We start from the raw sequence: 27566 nt of genomic DNA on the forward strand, positions 1-27566 counted from the left end.
TTTGGTGGAATTTGTTATGATAAAATTGTTCATTAATATGAATAGCAAAATAATTTGAAAAAACTTATTTTTAATAAACTAGAAAATAGCTAAATTATCTATTTACTTTTAATTCTTGAACTACAAACAGAAGAGCAAATGGAAATATAAAGGATGTTGAAAGAAACAAATGAGTCAGAATTTAATGTATAAATTATTGAACTGAGTAAAATGTGAAAGCAAAAATTATTGGTACAGCCAAGGGGGTGGTATTGAATCAAAGGAGTGAGTATGATATTGTGGTTTGATATATATTTTGTTCTTTCTGAAATTTCCAAATTAGAAAAATTTAGATATTACGTTGTAGTGTAAAAATAGATGTCTGCATTTTAGAAGAACAAAGTGCCTGCTCAAATCTCTAGTACATGTGGATTTCTACAAAGTTGAGGGGTGAAGATTGTTTGGGATCAGATTCTGAGTAATCAAACAAGAAATTCACTGAAAAGTGACTGTTATTTTGATTTTCAATTTAATTTTTATGTTTCTATGGCTCTGGCCATGTGTAATAACCATATCCCACTGGTAGCAATTTGATTTCCAGCAGCTGGATGAAGGGTAAAGAGACCCATGAACTAATCCTAGTTTTGTCAGTACCTGACTATATGATCTATAATATAACTTCCTTCCTCTTTCTTCCTTTATTCCTTAAAAAATGAGTTACTTAGAATAGTTTATTTCTAATGTAACTTCATACTTCCATTTATTCTAGATCAGTGCAAAATTTTATCAGCCAAGAAAACTTGTTATATTAATTTAGAACTTTTATAATACTATGATTAAAAACTTTTTTCTAGTGAATAGCAAGCTAAAGCTTATTTACAACTCATAGGAAACTCCCTTGAGACAGTAGTTGTAGTGGCAATTAACACTATAATTGAATTAATTTGATCATTATGTAAAAAGTTACCAGATTTGCTAAAATTTTTTATTTACTTTCTAAGATAGAAACTTCCTCAGACATGTTTAAAATTATTGTTGTGAATCACATAAGCTCATCCTTAATTTTAAGGCATTTTAGTTTAATTTTCATGGCAATGCAGGATTTAGATTTTTTAAAATAATTTTCTAGTTAACCTAATGGAGCATTTTTTGATTTTTACATTCTAACTAATTGAGAGGAATACTGTTATACTTCATGCACAGAATTTCTCTAAAATATGCTATCTTACCTTGATGTTTTAAATCTTATTGATATGTTTCTATCTGTTGATTATTTATAGTGCAATACGGTTATTCATATGTGTATTTATTCTTCTTTTGTTAACTTATGTAAAGCTTATATAACATGAAAACATCATCTATGAAGTCATGTTTTCACATAAATAGTGTAATAATGGCATACAGACTAAAATTATTTGACTAAAGTTATGTAATTAAAAGGACAAATAGCATGCTAGACTCGGAAACAGTTTATTATATTAAAAGTTGTAATCTCTCCTTCTAATTGGTTCTTTGTGAAAACTCTCAGTCATATCCTCAAATACTTTAACATGAAGATACATTTTATAGTTACCTGCTTTTTATATAGTTTATTTTAAGGGCCACTGGATATGTAATCTTATTTGGAGTAATCATGAAACCTGAAGAAGAAAAAGCAATTTAGAAATAAAGACATTATCTGAGGCTACAGATTCTGTAGGGATGGAGTAGCAACTGTAGCCTGGACCCTGTATACAGGGCAAAATGGATACATAATTCTAAAAAGGGTCACAAAATTCATTAATTCTTTCTTTGTAGAAGTGTTCTTGTTTTTGTTTTTGTTTATCTAGGAGCTTTCTGCTCGCCATCTAAGTGGAAAATTTTACCTGAAAGTTCATTTGTTTATTCATCCAAAATATACCATCACTCAAGTTTCTAAGACCTATATAAAGTCTGATAATACAGAGATATTGATGAACCTATTTTGTTTCAAGGAAGCTCCTTCTGCAGAGAGGAAACAGACCAGAAACCAACAAATCCCAAAGAAGTTTCTGCTGCCAGCACACTGGGATTCAGGGTAGCAAAATGGGTATCTGTGGAGCTCTGACTGCTCTGCAGGAGTCTGGTGGCTGCACACTGGGCTCCTGCTAGTGCCTGCGCTGACACAATTTGTCTACCTATCCTTAGGTCCCTAAAATTGATGATAGCAAAAAGCAAAATTTGAGAAGACTTTTTATTTAAAATAGGTCAGGTATGCATGGGAAAAGCAATATATATCTAAAATGTTATCTGACTTTCCACAGTAAAATGTGTTTGTTTGAAAATATCTAAAACTGTGTTTGTACTTTTCTTCCAAAAGGAGTTGCTTTAAAATATGGGAATTATGAATCCAATTGAACAATTACTAAAGTTCATAATCATCCAAAAATTTCATTGTTCATCAGAAAAATGTAAAAATCTGACTTTCTTTGGGCTGGGGATGTGGCTCAAGTGGTAGCGCGCTTGCCTGGCATGCGTGCGGCCCTGGGTTCAATCCTCAGCACCACATACAAACAAAGATGTTGTGTCCGCCGAAAACTAAAAAATAAATAAATATTAAAAATTCTCTCTCTCTCTCTCTCTCTCTCTCTCTCTTTAAATAAAAAAAAATCTGACTTTCTCTGCAGCCACCCCATAAATGCTGTCTCAGTATTAATATTTTCCTCCTTGAGAACATACATAATATAGAGCCCTGTCTTTTTTCATCAGTAATATTATTTCTATGTCATAGTTTTCATGAAAGCACATCAAAAACATTACCATCATGTTACCTATTACAAATCTAACAAATTGAAAAACTTAGCAACATGGAAAATCAAACACTAAATTAAAAACCAAGACTTGGAAATGTTGCTACCTCAGATATCAATTGTTTTTTCTAATCATATGGTCATCTTTCTTTATAACATAATGCAAAAAATATCATTAGGTTTCATTTAGTCTGCATTTTCTCTCTCACATAGTCCCTTTTTATGCCCGAACATGCGATACTTTGCTTTTTATGATCGTGTGATTCCAAGCCTGAATTCTGTTTTGGAATCTGAATCTTTTCCCCATCATGTGTATTATTTCTGGTTTTCCTAGTCTTAAAAAGATTTTTAAATTATTTTAGATGAGAAAGACTAATTATGCATAGGTATAATTTTATATACAGTACTCTTCATTCTTAGAGGTTCTCTATATGGTTATATAAGCTATAAAGATGCAGTAAATTTCAGAATTGTGCAAAAAAACTCTTACGTCAGACTACTTGGGTTCTAATTTTTACTCTTCCACTTACAAGTTTGTTATCTGACCCTGGGAAAGTCATTTGACACATTTGTGCTTGAGCATACTCATCAGTAAAATGGCTACAATGGGCAGAAACCAGTTGAGTTGTTTCAAACATTGGAAACAACATGGAAAATTGGTCACACAGTTAGTGGAAGTCTGAAAAATCAGAAAGTAATATTGAATACTCAAGTTAACCCATGAATAATAACCTCAGGAAACATTTATCTCCCTAGGATTTGAGGAACAAAAGGATTTTCAATTGGCAGAACCCTCCAAAAAGTCAACAGGCAAGGAATATGGTAAATACAGTGTGCCACCTTCCAGGACCAACATGAAAGCACATAATATAGAATGGAATAGAAGCAGAGAGACTGCACATCAGTAGAAGTCCACTCCCTGGGAATGATGAGAGAATTCGATGAATTGATTCACATAGAACAGTTACAGCAAATCCTGGTAACAAAACAAAAACTAAATAACTGTTGACTGGTTTTTATTAGTATCTGATTAACTTAAATACAAGTCTCCTCTCATCATTTCTTTATTTTTTTCATCATAAATCCCAAAACTCCATAATGAATTCACAAAAAAAAAATTACAGTGTAAAAGCTTAGACTATCAGGTACAAGTACTCTAGCAGTCATTTAATTTATTTGTGTTTTCCCTGTAAGAATATGCTCCAATTTCAATTTTCTTTACCCAATCAACTCTCTTCATAAACTTTTTCCCACTGTCTGTGGGTTACATGCTTTCCTTTTGCATGAATGCTTGTAATTCTCCTCTGGAATTTTAAAAACAATGGACATGACCATTGGTTTTATTCACTGCAAGGTAGTGAATATGCAAACAGATATGTGGAAGTATGAACATAAAACATATTAGAGTTGGAAAATGGGTTTGTATTTATAAAGATCACTCAGATGTCTGTTTGTAAACTGGGTAAATAACAAGTGAAGAATCAGAGAAGATTTGGAAATCTTTTGAAGTAATATAGTTGAGAAATGACTGTAATAAAACTCAGGTGTTGTCAGTACATATGGATGGAAGAGGAAGTTTCAAGATATGCTTTTGAAAAGAAAATGCCATGGAGTAATGAATGATTGCTCGAAAAAAAAATAGTCTTGTTGGTTCTCCAATTTTTATATATTTTAATTGCATGTTTTATACTGAAACATTTTCTTTTAAATTAATTAACTGGTACTGAGGATTGAACCCAGGGGCACTTTACCATTGAGCTACATTCCATTTCTTTCTTTCTTTTCTGTTTGTTTGTTTGTTTTCATTGGGAAGCAGTTACTTAGGGCCTGGCTAAATTGCTGAGGTTGGTCTTGAACTTGTGAACCTTCTGCCTTGGCCTCTAAAGTCATTGGAATTGCAGGTGTGTACCACCATGCCTGGTGAAGAATCCATTTCCTATAGAGAGAATCTACATTTGTTTTTCCATGCTTGAGAATATAAGCGAATGTATGCTTTGAGTTTACAAATATTGACACATAATATGCATTAGTTCTTACTTTTACATATTCTAAAATATTTTAAACTCTGCCACTTTAATACTGAAAGTTAGTTTTTGTTATTACAGTTTAAACATATACACCAATAATCTTAGAGTTTGGTTATAATTCTATTTGAATAGAATAAAAAAGATTCAGAATGCCTTTGCAAGCTTTTTAAATACAAGAAAACAGATATGAATGAGTGAATTCTTAACCTTTCATTTAGATGATATTGCAGCCTAAATTTTAGACATAAAATTGCCAATATTAACTCATTTTGGTGTCTTTCCATATTGATAGAGCCAAGAAGAGAAATTCTGTATTAGGAATGCTTAATAACTAAAATTCAACTTGAACTAGATTGAGAAGAAATGTTTGTTTCACTATAGTCGATGCTATTTCTTTTGAAGGTTTTAAATTTTCTGAAATGTAATATTCACAAACTGAGTAAATAATTGAAGTATTAAAAAAAATAATGTTGAACAATACCATGAAGTTCTTAAATAATAGATGCCTAGTCTGACTTTCCCTTTGGACATTGAAAGCTTAACCAAGTTTTGCCAAAGTAGGAAGTAATCTAAATCCTGGTTGCTTTAGAGTCAGCCTATGAATTAGAAAAGAGTGCGATGAATCTCCTCTAGTGTATACACTGTTGCTGTAGCTGCTAACAGAAGGTAAGAGAATGAAGGAACTTGCTTTAAAACAGACTGCAAGTCAATGATCTAGTCTGGCATTTTGTAAACAGGGCAGGAAAAGCAACACAGCAGTTTTACAACATCAGAAAACCATTAGAAAATGTAAAAATATAGCAATCAGTAGTATTGCTTTTGAGATATGAGCATATTAGTTTATTTCTCTTTCTAAAAATCTTTAAAAATATGAACATTTCCAATGTTCCAATTGTCTAGGGATGCACCCATTACATTAAATAATGAACATACTGTAATTTGCATATAACAATTTGGAAACGAGTGATAACAATGGTTTCAAGATGTCACTTTGAAGGAAAAGGCCAGCACATTGCTTTACCATCTCATAGAAACAAATGTTACTTATGATGCATTGTTAGATTTACTTATGGTAATAATAACCTAAATGGTTCAGTCTTTCAAATGAAATGAGAAATGAGATTTCAAATGAGTTTAAAAAACATGCAAAATGTCAAAGAAGATAATTTTTTGCATGATTATTTAGACATTGCAGCCGTGCATATGTTGATTTGAGGATAGAATGCTGAGAAACTGAGAGGTACATCAGAATTTTTGGCAAACTTGCTGAGATAAGAAGACAGCCTGCAGTTCAGGGCTTGTCTTTGAGAGATCTGATAATCCCTCTCATACCTATGGTCCCCAAATGAACTTGGCCCACTCTTACATAGATAAAAGCTAAAACAAAAAGGAAAATCTCAAGGAAATTATAACATGTGCTACAATATGTGAGAACCTTATATACAATATGCTAAATGAAATGAACTTGTCAAAAAAAGAAAAATACTATATGATTCCAATTGTATGAGCTATCTAAAGTAGTTGCACTAATCCAACCAGAAAGTAGAATGGCGAAATGATGAGTTGCTGGGCATTGAGTCTATAATTTCAGTTTTTTAAATTGAGAAGAACTATGGAAATGAATGTTAATGATAGGTACACAGCAATATGAAAGTACTTGATAACAGTAAGATATAGATACAAAAGTAGCCTACATGGTGAATTTTATGTTGTGTGTATTTTAGTGCAACAGAAAAAAAAAATCAGGGAGGAAAGGTCTTAATATTTTAGTTTCTAATTGAACTAAGGTGATTTCACTTTGCCAGATTTTCCAGACAGCACTGAAGAGAAAAGTTAAAATCCCCTATGAAGAATATATCATCTGAGGTTGTAATTATTTGTAACATTTTAATAACCATTGTCCAGCAAAAATAATACATAACAAGAAATTGAAAGAGAAATTGCTATATTTAAACAGGAATAACAAAATTGGAACAATGTCACAGGGAATCCAGCTAAAAGTGTCATCAGACATGACCTGGAATAACTATCCTTAATGCATTGAGGAAATGGAAGATAATATTGAGAACTTTGGCCAAGAGCTTAAAAATATACAGAGTGACTAAATGGCAATTTGGAAACAAAAATATAGAATACCCGAATTAAGAACTAGAATGAGGAATTTTAATAACAGACTAGGAAAAAAAAAAACAAGCAAACAAGATAATTGAAAACTGGTAGAGAAGTTAGAAAATATATTCTGAATGAAGAAAATGAAGATTAAGACTAGGGAGAAAATAGAAAAGCATCAGAAAGACAAAGTACCAGTGTGAAAATCTAATATGCGAGTAATTGATGTTCCTGAAGGGGAAGGAGATTGGGCACAGAGGCCACAGGCATGTTGTGTTAGTCAGCTCTGTGTCACTGTGACCTGAATACTTCAAAAGAATAACTTAGAGGAGGAAAAGTTTATTTTAGGCCCAAGGCTTGAGAGTTTTCAGTCTATAGCTGGCCAACTCCATTGTTCTGTGCCACATGTGAGGCAAGAGGACATGGAAGAAAGCTACTCAGCTCATGGCGTCTGGGAAGGAGAAAGAGAGACAGGAGAGGGAAGAGAGAAGAGAGAAGAAAGAAGAAAGAAGAAAGAGAGAGCAAAAGGAAAGGGCCATAAGGAAGATGAATCATTCTAGGGCACACCCCCAATGACCCATCTTCCACCAAACCCCACCTCCCTACAGGTACCAACCAATTAGTCCATATAAACTGGAATGGACTGATTAGGATACAGCTTTCATAATATAATCATTTCACCTCTTGAATTAATGCAGGAGATTTGGGGGAACACCTTATATCCAAACTATAACACATGGATTACTAGAACCCCCTCGGTTGTTAAGGAAGTCAGTTCCTGTGCTGACATGTTGAAGCATTGGGCCTACATTATATTTTTAGCAGGTGTACAGGTTCTGATCTAATTCCTAGCTCTTTGATCCACTGTAAGTTGACTTTTGTGCAGGATGAGAGATAGGAGTTAAGTTCCATTCTACTAACATATATTTTCTTCCAGTTTTCCCAGCACTGTTCATTAAAAGCCTATCTTTTTTTCGACTTGTGTTTTGGGCAACTTTGTCAAGTGTCAGATAACTGTATTTATGAGGGTTTGTCTCTTTTACTCTATTCCATTAGTCTTCATGCTGCCTGTTTTGGTGCCAGTACCATGCTTCTTTTGTTACTATAGGTCTGTAGTAAAATTATTATTATTATTATTTAGGATACAAGGAAAACAGTACTCCCATACATTCTTTGTGGAACTGCAGATTAGTGCAACCACTCTGCAAAGCATTATGGAGAGTCTTCAAAACCTAGGAAAGGAACCATAATATGACCCATCCATCCCACTCCTTGGTATGTATCCAAAAGATTTTAAATAAGCATACCACAGTAGTGCAGCCACATCAATGTTTATAGCATAAAGAAAAATGGCATTATGGTATTTGCTGGTAAATAGATGGAACTGGAGACTATCATGCTAAGTGAAATAAGCCAGTCTCAAAAATTCAAAGTCCAAATGCTTTCTTTAATATGCATAAGCCAATCCAAAATAAAGAGGGAGCCAGTCATTGTGACACATGCCTACAATTCTAGCAACTCAGGTCACTGAGGCAGAAGGATCACAGATTCAATGCCAGCCTCAGCAACATAGCAAGACTGTGAGCAATCTAGTGAGACTCTGTCTCAAAATAAACAGAAAATAAAGGGCCAGGGTTATCACTCAGTGATTAAGCACTTCTTAGGTCTAACCCCTGGTACAAAACCAAACCAAACAAAACAAAAACAAAATAAGGGGGTATAAAAATAGAATAAAGGTCAAAGGATTAGACAAAGGTAAATGAAGGAAAAAGGAAGAAGGGATGGGATAGGGAAAGACAGTGAAATGAATTTGACCTAACGTTCCTGTGTACATACATGAATATACCACAGTGAATCTCACCATCATGTACATCCACAAGATACTAATTTTAAAAATTAGTAAATAACAGAAAGACCAGTAGAGTATAGGAAAGGAAACAGGAAGGGAGAATGAGAGAGAAAGATGAAGTACTTGGGACTTAATTAGAACAAATTATATTCCATAATTTTATGGTTATGTCAAGATGAATCTTAATGTTTCATACAACTAAAAAGAACCAATTAAAAAAAAATCCTCCAAGGCTGGTTAAATTAAAATAAAACTATATCTACTTACAAAATTGTAAAGATGAAAAAGGAGTAAGTGTAGAATAAAAAATGAAAATATTACAAAGATAGATTACCTTTAAAAGATCAGGAATTAGACTGACAATTTTTCTTCAAAAAATGATGTAAGGTTGAATATGGCACATGAAATTCCCAGATGAAAGGTCAGAAATGCTGGAACTAATTAAAAGAAATGAAAGTGGAAAACACAACAGTAACCAGTATATTAGAAAGTGAACATTAGAATTACAACCTATACAGACACATTTGTTAGCTTACTCCTTTCTGCCTGTGGATGCCGCTGAGAAAGCATCATTCAAGTCTCTCTTCCTGCTTCCATCAAGTCTAAATCAGAATCGCTATTTGTCATCAGAGGGCTGGGCTTTGAAACAACTAATGAGAGTCTGAGAAGCCATTTGGAGCAATGAGGAATGAACACTCATGGACTGTATGATTGTGAGAGATCCAAACACCAAAAACTCCAGGGGATTTGGGTTTGTCACTTATTTATTATGGAGGAAGTGGATGCAGCCATGAATGCAAGACCACACAAAGTAGATGGGAGAGTTGTGGAACCAAAGAGAGCCATCTCAAAGAAGATTCTCAAAGACCAGGGGCCCACTTAGCTGTGTAAAAGATCTTTGTTGGTGGCATTAAAGGAGATACTGAAGAACATCACCTATAAGATTATAATGGGAAAATTGAAGTTATTGAAATCATGACTGATGGAAGCAGTGGAAAGAAAAGGGGCTTTGCTTTTGTAACTTTTGATGACCATGACTCTGTGGATAAGATTGTCATTCAAAAAAAAACAGACTGTGAATGGCCACAACTGTGAAGTGAGGAAAGCCCTGTCAAAGCAAGAAATGTCTAGTGCTTCATCTTGCCAACGAGGTCAAGATGGTTGTGGATACTTTGTTGGTGGTCATGGAGGTGGTTTTGATGGAAATGGCAATTTTGTTCATTGGGGAAACTTCAGTGGTTGTGGTACCTCTGATGGAAGCTGTGGTGGTTGGTGGTGGATATGGTGGCATTAGGGATGGCTACAGTGGATTTGATAATGATGGAAGCAATTTTGGAGGTAGTGGAAGCTACAAAGATTTGGAAATTACAACTATCAGTCATCAAATTTTGGACCCATGAAGGGTGGAAACTTTGGAGGCAGAAGCTTTGGACCTCATGATGGTGGAGGCCAATACTTTGCCAAACCACAAAACCAAAGTGCTATGGTGGTTTCAAAAGCAGCAGTAGCTATGGCAGTGGCAGAAGGTTTTAATACTGCCAGGGAACTAAGCTTAGCAGGAGAGGAGAGCCAAAGAAGTGACAGGGAAGCTACAGGTTACAACAAATTTGTGAACTCAGCCAAGCACAGTGGTGGCAAAGCCTCGCTGCTACAAAGAAGACATGATTTAGATAATACTCATATGTATGGGGAAAAAAAAAAAAACTTGAGGACTGTATTTGTGACTATTTGTGTAACAGGTTATTTTAGTTTCTGTTCTGTGGAAAGTGTAAAACATTCCAACAAAGGGTTTTAATGTAGACTTTTTGTTGTTGTTGTTGATTGCTAAATGTAATAGTCTGATCATGATACTGAATAAATATGTCTTTTTAAAAATGTTCTATGTAAAGTTAGTCTTCTCTGAAGCCATCTTGGTAAAACTTCCCCAACAGTGTGAAGTTAGAATTCTTTTAGCATGATGCCAAGTTCAGAAACTTTGGTTTAGTTGTGACTTTCTGAAGTTCACCATTGAAAGGGTCATTGAAGCAGTCGTGGAATTATTTGGTTTATAAATTTAAAAATGATTGTTGGCACATCTTATGCAATATCTAAATTGAATAATGATACCAGATATGTAATAGATGGAAATGAAGCTTGTATATCATCCATTATCATGTGTAATCAATAAATGATTTAATGCTCTTGGAAAAAAAATAATTACAACCTATACACTATTATCCCAAAATAATAGAAAATATGTAGTATAAGTGGAAGAAAAACAAGTATGAAGACAGTGTATTAGAATATCAGTCCTCATATTATATAGAAAAACAAATAATGTCAGGTATCTATGTATTTCTTTATCTACATAGACTTTGTGTGCATAAGTATGTGTATGTATGCTGCTTCAAAGGAGTACCTACAATTTTAAGTATATACAGATGATGGAAGTAAAGAATAGAAATATCAATAAGAGAAAAACATAAACATACACAAATTCTGGAGACACTATACAAAAATCATATGCTAACATCAAAGGAAAAACATATGAATAAAAAAATATTATTAGGATTGTTGTAGGCAGTTTTTTCACTGCTGTGACCAAAAGACATGAAAAGAATGATTGGAAGAGGAGAAATTTATATTTGGCATTCATAGTTTCAGAGGTCTCACACCATAAGTGTCCAACTCCAATGCTCTGGGCCAAAGTTGAGGAAGAACATCATGGCTGACGGAAATGGTAGATAAAAGTAGCTTGGGACATTGCACCAGGAAACAGAGAGAGAGCCAGCTCCCTTCACCACAGACAAAATATAGACCTCAACGCATGGCCCCAGTGTCCCATCTCCTCCAGCCAAACTTCATCTGCCTACATTTACTACCTACCTAATCTCTACCAGGGGATTAATGCACCGATGAGGTTAAGATTCTCATATCCCAATTATTTCACCTCTAAACTTTCCTGCATTGTCTCACACATGAACTTTTGGGGATACCTCATATCTAAACCATAATGGAGTTAATGATGGACATTATCATTTTAAAAAAAGGCTCAAATCACCAGAAAGTTAAAACAATTTTAAATTCTGTGTGCACTTGATAACAAGCTTCACAATATAGTAAAAAATAATGAATAAAATTAAATATAAAGATAAGAAATTTTAAGGATTTTCATGTCTTTTTTATCAAATAGTCCAATGAAATAATAATTTCAAGATCACTTTGAATGAAGTAAAAATCAGACCAGATGATATATAAAAAACACTATTCTCTGAAACCATAGAATATATATTCTTGTCAAATGTAAAATTGACCTTAGACTAGATAATAAAGCAACTCTCAACAGCTGTGCAAAGATAAAAATCACATAGAATATCACATCTGACTGTAGTGGAGGAGTTAAAGTAGAAATCAATCAATGAGAAGAAAGACAAGGAGGAGAAAGCGAAGGGAGAGAGAAAACTGATTTTCTATCATTCTCTGTACTGATTTCTTCCCATTTTCTCCAGAAGTAACACTGCCAATTATTTCAAATTTGCTTGTTTTTATTTGAATGTACAGCTATGCTTTCTTCACACTATCTAACACATCTACACAGCAGCTCTCATTACAATTCCTCCACAGTCAAATGTGTCAGCTCATTGGAGAAATGATTGATTCTAGTGCAAGGGCAGAGAAAATGCAAGATGAGACTGGAGCCAAAAATAAGAAAGACTGTGGTTAAAGAGAGAGAAAAAGATATTTAAAAAAAAAAAAAAAGATCAATGCCAAAGGAGAAGGGATCCAGCCTGAAATGAGCTTCTAGACAAAAACTGGAAAAATTTGATCTGTAAAATAAGTAGTAAGACAATTGGATTATATTATAATACAGAGAGCAATAAAAAATGAGTATATGTGAGTTTATATTTGAATAAATAAAGTCTACATGGGCAAAAGTAAGTGATAGAATGAATTTTAAGTTAAGGAAAAGTGACAAATCTTCTTCCACTAAAGAATTGCAAATGAAAATCATTCAAATAATAATGGAAATAGAAACTCTAATCTCTGACATTCTTACTGAAAGCATATCACCCCAGTCCAGTCTTGAGAAGAAAAATCAAGCAAGCCCATGTTGGGAGGTATCTCCAAAATATATGACTTTCTTCAAAAGTATCAGTGTCATTGAAGACTAAGAAAAACTGAGGAGCTGTCAAAAATGGGAGGAAACAAAGGAGATACAGCTACCCAAACTAATTAATAGGTTCAATTAATAATATTTTATTAATGTTTATTACATATTTATAAATACACCATAGTTATTCAATAAGTTAAAATGTAGGGAAAAATGGGTAAGGGGTAGGCAGTAGCCTTCTGTGCTTGCAATTCTTATGTAAGCCTAAAACTTTTTCAAAATTAAAAATTAAAGATAAAAATCAATAAAGATGGTTATTCAAAGGTGACATATACATAAGAATAGGATGATTCTAGAAGTGTCACATTAAAAGTTTGTCATTGGAATTTTTTTACGTTTTTATCTCTGCTATGGCCTGTATTTGTGGATGGAAATTATTCTCCATAAACCCAGAGAAACCTGGGCAGAACATACTGCAAAACTTGCACATTTAAGGTTTATACATGATGCTAATACCTTGGAATTAATACGTTGTTATTCCTTTTACATGATAATTAACTAGTGAAAATTACATGAACAGGCTTAAAATACAAAATGTCTTTTATGAGAAAATGTAACTGGGCTTGTATTTGCAGATTATTAAAACTTAAATGAAATAGTATCTCCTAAAATCTCTCATTTATAAAATACCAACATTTTATAAATTTAACTATTATGCAGTGAAATATCCTCTTTATCATTGTAAATTTTTCTTCTTATTTTTTTTAATTGTAGATGGACACATACCTTTATTTTGTAAATTCTTATTTTTGACTGTTATATTATATATATTCTCTCTAGACACTCAGATAATATATATTTGTAATGTTTTATATTTGTATTAATATTCTTTTTAATCTATTATCAGTTGAAAATTGGACTAAAGTATTGAGTCTTACATAGATAATTTGTTTTTAATGTGAGTGAAACTCAAGTTACTTTCTTAAATACTTGGGGATTCAACTTTCCATTTCTATTAACAAAGATATGGGAAAACTTTCACCTACATAAACAGTGAAATTTTTTATTGAAGTCAACCAAAACCAAAATGTAAATGAGGTTTATAAAGATAAATGGAAGGATTTAATCTTTCTGGAGAGACTCATTTAAAATATTGTCTTCGTTTAGGTTAAAATTACTATTACTTAAAATTCTAAGTTTTATGAAAAGCAAGTACAAAAAAGTTTCAACAACTATAAAATCATTTAAATATCACATTATTTCTATCTGATGATTATATTAATTTTAGCTGTATGATTTTTCTTCAAAGTGTTTTGGTTGTATGAACTTTTGTTTATGTAAGATATAATGTTCCAAGAATGAAAAATAATATAAAACCTTCCAATATGTAAAGTGCTTTCAAATTAAAACAGATATTTTTTATTAATTCTTTATTAAAACTCATTTTAAAAATCAGTTAAGGAGATCAATAATGCAATAATAAAAATGTATTAAATCTTTAAAAACTTCCACAAATAGGTGTAAAACAGGGCTGAGAGTAGCTCAGTGGTAGAATATTTGCCTAACACATGCAATGTCCTGGTTTCAAGCCCAACATTACAAAAAAAAAAAAAAGACAATTGCAAAACAATGTTTTTGCCAAAATACACATATACACAAACCAATAGTATATTTCAGTTGCATATATTTTGCCATATTGGGGGTCACCCCAGAAGTCTTAAATTTTAACTATATTTGAAAACCATTGTTAATGGAAGAGTAGGAATATAGATAAACTTCCCTCAGCTATTCCTAACTAAGAGGCACTAAGAATACAAATTGAGTTCAAACCTTGGGAAAGCAAAATTTCTTTTACCTTATTTTAAGATTTCTATTGTAAGCTAAACCAACATTATTTCCAAAGTGAGAAAGGTCATTTTAAATATTTCAATTATATTATATGCATACATTATAACGAGACTATTACTAGGAAGTAAGCCTCATCTTCAAGGTGATAAAACATGATAAATTTCTCATGTGTGTTTGATACAAATGTTAACATGTTTTCAATAATCAATCCATTATTTAAATGCTTTACTGTCTGTTAGCCACAAAAGTCAATAACAAAAATTAATTTGAAATATTTTTTTTTCTGTTTTTGCATCTAAAACTCTTCAATTTTTCTCCCTGAAGCATATCTAGTATAAGCAGACAATGATTTCTGCATTCTCTGACTACCACCATTTTTTAATAGATTGTAAGGTAAAAGGCAGCCTTAATGTCAGCTACATGTAAAGGGAGATAATTATAGCACACAATTCAAAATGGCATTTTAAGCCAAGTTTTTATATTAGTATTTTATATTCTCTTTTAACTTCATCAGATACTTTTGCATTTCTGTCAGTAATTTAAAAAATCAATAACAACATAATCATCATTAATAATTAAAAGCAGTGGCTCTTAGGCCTGTAGATGCTGGACAGATAACTAAAACCAAGATAAAGCTTAGTCTTTATTTTTTGTCTTTAGTTTCTTTCTTAATCTCTGTTATGTAGCCATAGTCTTTCAAGAACAGCAGAACGATCGTCTCATGGAAACTAAACAGTTCCCTTCCAGGTTCACAGGTTTAATAGATAAATGCCCTGCATCCTACAAAGATATTAAAGATATCTAAGGTGTGGTAGACAAGGAATGCTGCCTATGAGAGGGCATAGAAGAGTTGCACCACAGTTGGGTCAAGGAGGACTCTTGTCACTTCTTGGTAAAATGGTGTTTCTTTAAAAACAAATTTTGTAAGAAATTCTGGAGACTACTATAATTCTTTCTTCTCTTATTTTTGGGCACTTACAAAACAGAAAATTCTTCCTTATGCTTGTAGAAGCCAGAAAACTGAGATGGTGTTTTGACAGGGCCAAATGCTGCCTGGGGGTCCTTAGAGAGAAATGTCCATGTATCCCATAGCTTGTGAAGGCAGCCAGCCACTCACTGGCTTCCCTTGGTTTGTGGTTACATGGTATCATTTCAACCTCTGCCTCCATCTTCACATGGCCTGTGCTTCTTCTCTGTGTCTTTCTATTCTGTCTTTTATAAGGGCTTTGTCACTGGATTTGTGGCAAACTCAATAACCACACCTTTCTTTCTAAGGTTAAAACAGAATTTAGCTATACCTTTTTTATATGCTGCAAACTTTCTTTAAAAAAAAAGAAACACGAAAACTTAATATAACCTCATTGTGCCAAGAACTTTAAACATATTAAAATAAAATGCACAGCATTCAATGGCAAATATTTAAGCATAAATTGTTTACGAAAGCTAAAATTATATATTTTAAATGTTTTATGCATCATTTACTCCTAATTAGAGTTTAGATTTAAAAAGCAAAGAGCTTTTGGAAGTTCCAGTTCCAACTTCCAGTTCCAACTTCCTTTATATTAATTCAATTATAATCTATTTAAATTTTCTGTAGTTATTTTAGGGTCAGCTATGTAAAGTCAGAAGAAATGACAATTATGATGCAAACTGAAACATGATTCAAATATTTTAATTGAATCAGATGATCCATTTTAGGAATTTTGACCTGGAAATTTCCCTGGTGAAGAAGCACAAACTGTTCAAGTACCTTGATATTATAACTGTACTTGGAGCTCATACTTGGAGCTTCTATTGTAGCTTTTTCTCTTTATTTTATCATTTTCCCTTCCTTTCAACCTAACTTACTGGAACATTATTTGTTCTTTGGTAGGAACACAAAGTGAATACATGTAAGGTATATTACAGGACAATTTCCTCTTTCCTTGGGGAACAGGTGTCTAAGGACCCAGATATGTTTCTAGCATTTCTGAATAAACATCTTAAATCTAGCTAAGGAAATTTCATTTCAGGCTTTACTTGAGTGCAAATAGTTTAGAAAGTTTTTGTTTGTTTGTTTGTTTGTTTAAATAATACACAGAACAATGTGTAGGATGTGTATACAATAGAATGCAGACTTGAGTTTGTATTACTATAGAAATAGATTTGAATATCTGCTACATTGTATGCTATTTGTTTTAAAACTAAATATTCCTATATAAAATTAAAACATAAACAAACCCAGCTATGTACTGTTTATAAGAAATATGCCTTGAGCCAAATGGAATAGAAACATAAAATAATAGCTAATCTATACAAGGTGAATGTAAATTTTTAAAAAGTCATGAATGACTAGGTGATCAGAAAAAAATAGAACTGGATATATTAAGTTGGAAACATTTTTATTTTATTCCTGATGTATACAATCACAATGATGAAAACAGTTAACAGCTTGGTGAAAAATAACAAAACATCAATATATACAAAATAAAGTCTGTGAGAAATAAACGAAAGAACATCCCAAATCACATATTAACATAAAATATGAATAAAAGGTAGAGTCATGGACTCTAACATAGATAAGTTTTTCTACTCTAGGAAATAAAGCCATTATTTCTGCTCTTTATTTTGTGAAATTAAGAAAATTCCTAATGTTGGGGAAATTCTGATGAATTTGTTTGAGAAAAATTAAGAGCATATTAATAAAAAATAAGCCATATTAATGTCCAATTGTGCATCCTGTCTACTTTTCTCACAGCATTTATCTCACAGAAATTTTAATTTATTTTGAGATAAATCTATTTGCAAGATTCTATAGAATCAGTGTTTTTTTCTATTTAAATTATAATAGTATAAAAATTATGTAATATACCCCTTATTATTTGGCTACTCTTTTTAATTCAACCTAGAATTTTCTACAAAAAAGTATCATAAATAAGAATTGACTGACAAAACAAAGAACATCCATAGCGTCTAGCTGACTAAATAGCAAAGAAGTCATCAGTGATCATCAAAGGACACATAAGCTAACTCAAAGAGGTTCTCAGGGACTAGAAATGAAAACAAAGATCAATAAATTTAAATACATTATTTATTAAAAAATATACGTACACATGCAACAAGACCTATAACACTCATGTACACAAACACCCCTGATATTTCCCACTTGGAGAATATTTAGTATATCAACTATAATCTAAGTATTAAAAGAAAAGAAGCATTATCTTGATTTCCCTGTTCAAATTTTCTGTTAGGGCAAATAAATAGCTGAGGAAGAGATGTGGGCAAACAAATAGTTGATGAGGAAATGTGTCCTTTTTAAATTAACATTTATTTTCTCATTTGTTTGTTGATGCCCTACAATTGTACATAATGGTGTGAATCATTGTTTCATTTTCATAACTGCACACAACAAAACAATAAAATTTCTTCAGTATCATTAATCAGTGTTTCCCTTTCCTTCCCTACTTCTTTCCCCTGGTCTCTTTCCTCTACACTGCTGATCTCCCTTTGATTTTCATGAGATCATCCCCATAGCTTTCTCTTTCTTTGTCCTTTCTAGATTCCATATATGAGGAATAACATATGACCTTTGACTTTCTGAGTTTGACTTATTTCACTTAACATAGTATTCTCAAATTCATCCATTTTTTTGAAAATGACAAATTTTTTCTTTATGGGTGAATAAAACATCACTGGGTAGATACACAACACTTTCTTCATCCATTCATTCATTGACAGGCACATAGGCTGGTTCCATAGTTTGGCTATTCCAAATTGTTCTGCTATAAACATGGGTATCCATGTACCACTATAGTATGCTGACTTTATTTTTATAGGATAAATATCAAGTAGTTGTATAGCTGGGTCATATGCAGGTTCTATTCCTTGTCTTTTGAAAAACGCTGATTTCCATAGTGGTTATACTATTTTACAATCCCACCAACAGAATGAATTGTTCCTTTATCTTCGTAATCTCTTCAGCATTTTTTTTTCTTTTATGGTACCAGGAATTGACTCCGGGGCCCTCAACCACTGAGCCACATCCCCAGCCCTATTTTGTATTTTATTTAGAGACAGGGTCTCACTGAATTGCTTAGCACCTGGCTTTTGGTGAGGTTGGCTTTGAACTTGCTATCCTCCTGCCTTAGCCTCCCAAGCTGCTGGGATTACAGTCATTTGCCAGCTCTGGAGAAATTAGATCAATGGCTAATGTTTGGTATATGCCAGTCCCTGATGGGTATCTGGATCTCAAGAGCCTCCCCAGAATTTTTTTCATGGAGCACAAGAGTACACTTCACTATCTATGAATATGGCCTTCCCAGACTTAGTCCTGAGTGTGATCACAACAACCTGTTCTGTTTCCTGACCCTCTTAAGCTTGTCATGTGAGCTTCCAGACACAAAGGGAAAAGTTGCACTCCCTTTCATATCTCTGACCAGCATCCTCCTGGGTACAGTCGTCTCCTTGCCTGCTTCACTCTGTTCTACTATTTATATCCTATGCCACGTATTAGATGGTTGCCAGAATAGTATGGCAATATTTTCTATGATCTCCAGGGCTCCTGTAGGAACAAGTGGCAGAGTGGGCCCCACAAGATGGCTTCCCATCTCAGTCCTCTCTCTTAGCCAGTTAAGAAACACAGAGTACTTTTCAAGCAACAGTTTGCTAAGCAGGCACTGGTTCAGCTAAGTTCCAACTGCTTTTCTGTTCCACGCGTTCTGCTATACCAAATGTGTCTACTATGTTTCTCTCTGATATCCCTTTCTCTGCAGCGAGTAGGAACTGCTCCTGTTGCTGCAAAACCAGCTATTCTCCAATGTACCCTTTGTTGTTGTTTTGTTTTGTCCTTCAATGCACCCAAATTTCAGAGTCTCTAGGAGACTGTCCAATATTGAATTTCAAATCTCATGAATATCTCATGACTGAGATTTGATATTTCTGCTGCTTGAATCCTGTGCCATGGAGCAACTGGAAATGCAGCCTTCCTCTAATCTGCCATCTTGAATCTTCAGTTGAGTATTTCAGTTTATAAATGAAGCATGATTGAAAAATTACAACACCCCAATTACAACTCATATTGAACTAATAAATTTATATAATGGTTTTTACACCGAAAGAGGAAGACAAATAGTAGCTGCCTCATTTAGAAAAGTAGAAAGTGCCAACTATGGAGCATCTTTGTGAAAATATCACGCTTGAGTCTAATTTAGTTGTTAGATCTAATCATGAATAATGATTTTTTTTAAAGAGAGAGAGAATGTTTTAATATTTATTTTTTTAATTTTCGGTGGACACAACATCTTTATTTTATTTTTATGTGGTGCTGAGGATCAAACCCAGCACCCCGCGCATGCCAGGCGAGTGCACTACCACTTGAGCCACATCCCCAGCCCATGAATAGTAATAATTTAAGGAGACAAAAGGACAGGTGAAATGTCATTGCAGTGATTCAGGCCACAAAATGCAAGCTGTGAAAATATATAGGACTAAAACTCTCAGTCCCTTTTATGAATTATTGTTAAAAAGATTAATGTGTATATTTTCAAAGTATTTAAAGTTCATATCAACAAACTTCAAAAGCTACACATTATTTTGATAGGTAAATTTAAAAAATAAATTAAAAAATGAAATGTAAGACAAATTCAAATAACTTGAATGCGATGTAATGACAGCACTTTTTAAATTTTTAGGTGAAATGTGTATATTTTTGTTATTTGAAAAGTAAACAAAATTTTGAAATATACATTGAAATATTTGCTGATGAAATAACTTGGTATTTGAGTGAACATATTATAGGGGGAGTGGAAAAGTTAGTAGGAATGGAGTTGAATTAAGATGTTTCAATGTTTGTAAATGTAAAATCTTGACATAAAAATATAAGTAAGTAGCAGTTTAATATGTTATTTCTCAACTTTTGTACATGCTTGATATATTGCTTATTTAAAAAATCTACTCAGAATCTCATGATACTTTTGAAATAATTTAAGAATGTGAACAAAGTTTTTAGATTATTTAACTAATTTGTTATCAGCGGCTTGCAGTTATACTTTTTCTTTTCTTTTGGTAAACCATATTTATCAAGTCCTAAATTATTCAGATTATCATTCATAAAATCATAACTATTTGCCCATTATCACTTAGCAGTTTAATTTAATTGTATAATTGTCATAAAAATTAAAAGTGACATAATAGTTTTAGGAATAAATATATTTGACTTTTAGTAAGCAAACAGCTCAGTTGATAGAAAATATGTGGGGATTTTACAAGGTATCCTATTTGTCATTCATTTACCGGGCATTAGTCAGAAACATTTACAGAGAAATAACGATTATTAATCTGGTAAAATGATTAAGCACAAATTCCTAATATTTCTCCTTTACAATACATCCACAAAATTACATGACATCGTTCTACAAATAAGACTTTATATGAATACATCAGTCCATTTGATAACAGAACTTCACAATTATATACCATTAAAAATTCTTTCTTTTATTTTCATCAATAAAATATAACAGTAAGAGCCAGCTCATATTTGGGAAAAATATTCTTTGGGTTTATCTGATCCATGACTTCCCTCTGTGACATAATCCATCTTAGGTTTTCAGTTAATTTATAATGATTCAATTCATTATTATTAGTACTTGTCATAAAAATCATTACTACCAACTGCGCATACTGGATTCATCAATATTAAATTATGAAACTAGAATTTTATAAATAAAAACAGTTTCTAGAAATGATAAACTGAATATAAAGTTATCCTGTTTTATAATTTATGGATGAAGAATATTATATAACATGGATTCCATGATTAAAACTTTTTTGTAATTATTTTATAATACAAATGATACTTACAATATACTATGCCATACTATATAAATTGTATAAATTTGAAATATAATGCTATCTTGGCCAGAAAAGCTTTGTTTAACTGGATGACTTAAAAAAATAGACATTTTTTTTTTCTTATAGTTCCAGAGGCTAGGAAGACAAACATTAGGGTGTTGGCCAATTTGGTTCCTGGGGAGAGCTCTCTTTCCGTCTTATATAGGACAGAAAAAGAGGAACTCTGATGTCTCTCTCTTTTTTTTCTTATAGAGGGAGTAATCCCATCATGGGGCAACATCTCATGATCTGATTTTAATTACCTCTCTACCTCCTAATACATACCATCTTAACAGGGATTAAGGGTTCAACATATCAATTTTGGAGAGACACAGACATGAGTCAGATATGAGTTGGCTCAAAAGACCGTAATGCTGATAAGAATGTGGAGTGTGCTCATGAGATTTCAGAGGAAATTAAGGACTCTCTTGGGTATTCACAAAGAGGCCATCAGCATTATATTTTGGCAAAGAACATGGCTACATTTTGCCCATGTCTGAAATTATGTGTGAATCTGAATTTAAAGGTGATAGACTGATTAATCTGGTCAAGAAAATTTCAAGGTAACATAGCATTCATTCAGTGGCATGCATATTGCTGACAGCTTTTAGCCAGGTTTGCTGTAAAATTAGGAGCAGAAAGCAGAGGTAAAGGATTTTTAAAAATCTGTAGATTGGCCAGAAGAATGCATGTAAAGCTGGAGCCAAGGAAAATGTGGTTGTTGAAGAAACTGGAATCCCTAAAGAAATGCTAAGTACTTCTGAAGGAGATAATTGTAAAGATGACTGGAAGACATTTCAGGAATTTGCAAGACCACAACCACTACAGTTTCTTGAGTATAGAAGAGAAAATCATTTCAGAAGAGAACATGGGGGTGCCCTGCTTGCACAGAAAGACACAGGAAATTGTTTCACCACTTTGAGCTGTTCTTGCTCAGAGGACACTGCCTCATGATTCAAGGGAGTCCAGATTCAAGGGAGCTCTCGTGAATAACAATGACAAGACCGCAGAGACAAGGCAGCATAAACCCTCTGTAAACCACATCTCTCTGTCGTGTCTTCTAGATGTTATATGCAGAGTTCCAGGACCTGTTTGCCTGGCTGGTTTTGTTCTTGTTTTGACCCCATTTTTTTTTCTATGTTCCTATCCATCCTTTTTGAAATGGGAATGTTTACTCTGTGGAACTGAATATTGTATTCAACTTGCTTTTGACTTTTACAGGGCTCACAGCTGTGAGTTTGCCTTGAATTTCAGAGGAAGCTTTGAATTTGAATGTTTTGGCAATGCTGAAACTGTTAAGACTGCGGGACTCTTGAAGATGGACTAAATGCATTTTGCATTATGAGATGGGCATGAGCTTTTGGGGGTCACGGTGGAATGTTATTTTCTGGATATGATTTGTCCCTCAAATGATCCAAATGCAGGAATACTCAGAGGTGTAATTACTGGACTATGAAAATTGTAACATAATTCTAGTACATCTTAGTTTGAAAGGACTCCTTGATTGGTTCCTGTAGGCAAGTAGGACATGGATGGAGAAGGTGCATCACTGGAAGCCCGCCCTGAGTGGCTGCATCTTCTGTGCAGCCCTTTCCCACTACCCCCTGCCCACCCCTTGCTGCCATTTGGGCAGCGGATTACCGCTACTGCACACGTCCCATGATGTGTCCCATGCTGTCTCACCTTAGGCATAGAGCAATGGAGTTAGTCATCTGTGAACTGAGACTTATGAAACTGTGAGCCCTCAAAAAATGTTTTCTCCTCTAAGGTGTTCTTGTTAGATATTTTGTTCACAGCACTTTCAAAAACTAAGTAAAACACAGACATTTATTCATAATTCTTGTCTATCTAAATGCTGACATAACATAAATTCTTGTGAACCAAAATAATATATACCAAAAGGAATAACAGAATCTTTTTTTTTAGATAATTAGAAAAATATGTCTTAGCTATAGTTTATTTCTGCCTTTCCATGGGACTCTGAATCTTGAAATTGATCTTTAAACCTTGCATCATATCAAGGGCATTTAAAAGCATCTCATTTCCATGAGCATCTGATGCTACATTCTCTACACAGGTTTCCCATAACCAAACTATTGACACAAACAGCAAGAAGGACTGAAGATTTATTTCAAATTGAAAACATATTTTTTTTTGTATTAAAATTGTATACTATATATGATAGAGCAGAATCAGGATACTTCTCTGGGTTTTACAAATAATCAAATTTGGGACTTGTAATTTTCTAATATTTCCATGTACATTATGGTCACTTCTAACTTATAAAAAAGGCATATGTCCTGGATAATTACCTCTGGTTTTGTAAAAGGTTTAGCCAGAAAATTTAGGCCTTTAATTAATCTCTGAAAACTGTGTCAATACAATGTTGCTGTTTTTGCTAGTCACTAAGGAAGTCAAATATAATTCCATTTAATTATAGAAATCTTTAGCTTTGGTTTTAAGTGCAAATATCCCTTGAGTTCCCCTTTACTACTTGACTCTTTCCATTTTATTCTGAGGTTTATTATTTTGAGTTAAATTAAATATTTACTGTTTCTAAAATTACCTTGGTTCATTTGAAATGTCTGTGCAATATATTTTGAAATTTAATTTTCTGAGCATTACTAACATAGCACAGTAACTTATACATAAATCCTATGCATAGAAAAGTATCTTAGTTCATTATAATGGAAAACAGAATATATCCTACTTCTAAATATCACTTTAAATATTATACACATGCAAACAAAATATAAGTATCAAGACTTTAACAGTTAAAAAAACAAAAGAACAAAACACAGCAGTACTGGATATGTTAGTTACCAGAATTTGAATGGATAGCTATCCTTTTTAAAAACAATTTAAGTGAATACAGACTTTTTATCTCCCCTAATGTCTGCATTGATTTATTTCTGCTTGGCATGAAAGCATGTTCACATGTCACCCCTGCACACATTCATGAACTGCCTTTTTTACATGTATCATGTAATATGTTTCACTTATTCAAATTTTGCAACCTGAATATAATAAAGAATAAGTGCATTTCCTTGTGAATACCATACCCCATGGCACATTCATAAGGTTCAGTTCCCTGAAGCAGGAGGGTCTGTAAGAGGCTGACCCACGCACAGTACATTACAGATTGTACAATTAAGTACAGTTTCTACAAAGCTCAACCCTGCTGCTCACATTAGATAATTTTAAAAAATCCAAACTTTCTCATTTGTAAAACAGAAGGATAATTTTGCAACATAGGGATTTTATGTAGAATTAAGTTTGTGGGATACATAGTAATGTAGAATGTGTATGTGTGTGAGCGTGCATGCCCTTAGTTTTGTATTTGTATATATTATAACAGAGACTTTTTCCCCATGAAAATGAAATATTCCCTATGATTTAATAATGGAAAGAGAAGCTATATGTAACTGATTAGTTGAGTTTCTATCAAAAGAAAGGGAGAATCTTTAAACCCTTGTGGTAGGAAATGATCATGTATATATTCTGGCTGTAGAAGGTAGGGATTAGGAGTTGGTGACTGGATTCATCTTGGACTTCTCCTGAGACAGATGCTGCCATAGAAGAAGTGCAAGTGGGTAGATCTACCTAAAGCAACCTGGCCAAGATACCACAGGAATACCTGGGAGTTTCATGGGAGCAACATGTCTGCCAGGTAAGCAATGATGACATGGCTCTGAACCTTGTAACATCTGCACAGGGAAAACTTACTAACTACATGTCAATTACTTGTAAGGGAGAAATGTCCTGTGAATGAACCCTTTACTTGAAGTCTGATGGTCATCCTCAGAAATCAGGACACTAAGCCAAATGAGCCCCAAGTCCAAAGGGTCATAAAGAGAGTACAAACTCATGAGGCAGAATAAAACTCGGAAATAAATTTCTAAACAGAAATAAAGAATGACAAGAGTTAAACTAACCCATAAAATAGAAATCAATTTCAAGTAAGAATAATATTAACAACCATGTTGTAGGTACTCAGGTATTGAAAGAAATGACTGTAATTACATTTATTTATTTCAAAAATATACACACAGATTTGACATTAAACTTCTAAAATACTCTTCAGTAAAATCATTGTTTCACTTAGGTCAAGTGAATAGTATGTCAAGTTATATTTCATTATGAACATTATAAAAATGTTAGTAATCAATAATAACACAACATGTATGAGACAAATGTTTTCTATTTCTTTTTTGTTCCTGTAGATATCTCATGGAGTCCTTTAGTTCTCTCAGCCAAATAGGAAGGCATTCTCTCTCTCTCTCTCTCTCTCTCTCTCTCTCTCTCTCTCTCTCTCTCTCTCTCTCTCTCTCTCTCTCTCTCTTTCACACACACACACACACACAGAGACACATGCACACACTGGCATATCCTTTGTTGCTCAAGCTTTGCTTCTCTGCCTACATGATAATTTACAATAAAGTTCTGCTATCTCAGCAGGAATATTTTACTTGAATGGCTCTTGGGGGTTTCTCAGAGTTGAAATTATTTATCCTATAACTTCTTCAAGACATTATTTTCCTTAATTTTGTTTAAAATCTCATATGTACCTATATAAGTTTTGAGACACATCAATCACTGAAAGGTTTGAAAATATGATTCAATTTAAATAGGTATTTCTGTAATTTTAAACTCGTCTAAAACTCATATTTTAGAACAGTTTTATAACTGTCCACTGCTTGTAACCTAATACAGATATTTCCAGGGGAGAGTAAACAACCATTACCTTCTCATCTGTTTCAATTTTCTATTCTTGTCAGTTACCTTTTCTTGGCTAGCCATGGAAATTCATAAACATCAATGTTGGTTCATTTGTATTCCTGTTTCCAAACATCAAATAAAGTCATCCATAAATTAATTTTATGAGCAATTAAGTTCTTCCAAGTCAATACTTTCTAAATTGATTTCTCTTTTACAATCAAGACACAGTTTAGCTTCATTTTATAACATTAGGCACAGCTCTTAGATAGTTTGCTATTTCTTCTTGGCTTCTACTTTCTTTTTAATTTTCACTCCAGCTGTTGGAATCTTCCTGTGCCACAACATAGAGGTCCCCTTCATTGCCAACTAAAATCAGGCAACTATGTAGGGACGGGACCAATGTGCATAGAGATCTTAGAATCAATTTGTGAGGGAAGGGATGATCCATTGTTAAATCAGAGTCTTAAGAGCTAGTAATGCCAATGATAAAGGCACAAATCAGATACATAGAATAAGAACCTGTAGAGACAGGTCAGCTAATGTCACTGAAGACATCAACAATGTTGTGAGAAAGGGCCTTTTATCATTAATGCTTGCACTTATCTTTATTTTTATAGAGGATTTTATTTAAAGTAAAAAAAATATATTTTTGGTACTGGGGATTGAATTCAGGGGCCCTTAGCTGCTAGGACACATCTCCAGACCTTCTTTGTATTTTATTTAGAGACATGGTATCACTGAGTTGTTTAGCACCTTACTAATTTGCTGAGGCTGGCTTTGAACTAGCAATCCTCCTACCTTAGCCTCCTGAGCTGCTGTGATTAAAGGTGTGTGCCACCATGCCCAGCTTAAGTCAAATTCTTAAATTTAATTCTCAAAACACTGTTATACACTTGATACTATTAGCTTCATTTTACATCTGACAAAGCATATGCTTCCCAAAGTTCAGTAACTTGGCTAAAGTTCCAATTTAGGCAGTGGACCTTGGATTTGAATGGACTTCTATTCTGGGTGGTTTCAAAGGTCTCTGTAAGAATTTACCTCGCCTGTCTCAAGGACAATACTCAGAAAATAGAAGAACAATACTCAGAAAATAAATACATTGGTAATTTCTTCCCAAAAGGATTTTGAAAAGACTCCATAGTTCTTCCAAACCATCTGAACATTATTTGGATTTTAGATTACCTCCTGATCCTATATTTGTTCAGGATGTCCCATTAAATGAGAGAATCAAGAATCTCTTCTCTTTGTAAATTAAAAAAAAAAAAATATACGTTCCAACAATTTGAATGTGTATTCAACTGGAA

At 33.2% G+C, this 27566-nt stretch overlaps 1 pseudogene; it reads left to right on the forward strand.

Moving 5' to 3' along the window:
- Positions 1 to 7095: 7095 nt before the first annotated feature.
- Positions 7096 to 10356, forward strand: LOC124103553 (heterogeneous nuclear ribonucleoprotein A1-like 3; annotated as a pseudogene).
- Positions 10357 to 27566: the final 17210 nt, after the last annotated feature.

The sequence above is a fragment of the Marmota monax genome, unplaced genomic scaffold (assembly GCF_021218885.2).
Source record: "Marmota monax isolate L192 unplaced genomic scaffold, Marmota_monax_Labrador192_F-V1.1 WCK01_AAM20220418_F8-fsc00219, whole genome shotgun sequence".
Classification (NCBI taxonomy): Eukaryota; Metazoa; Chordata; class Mammalia; order Rodentia; family Sciuridae; genus Marmota; species Marmota monax.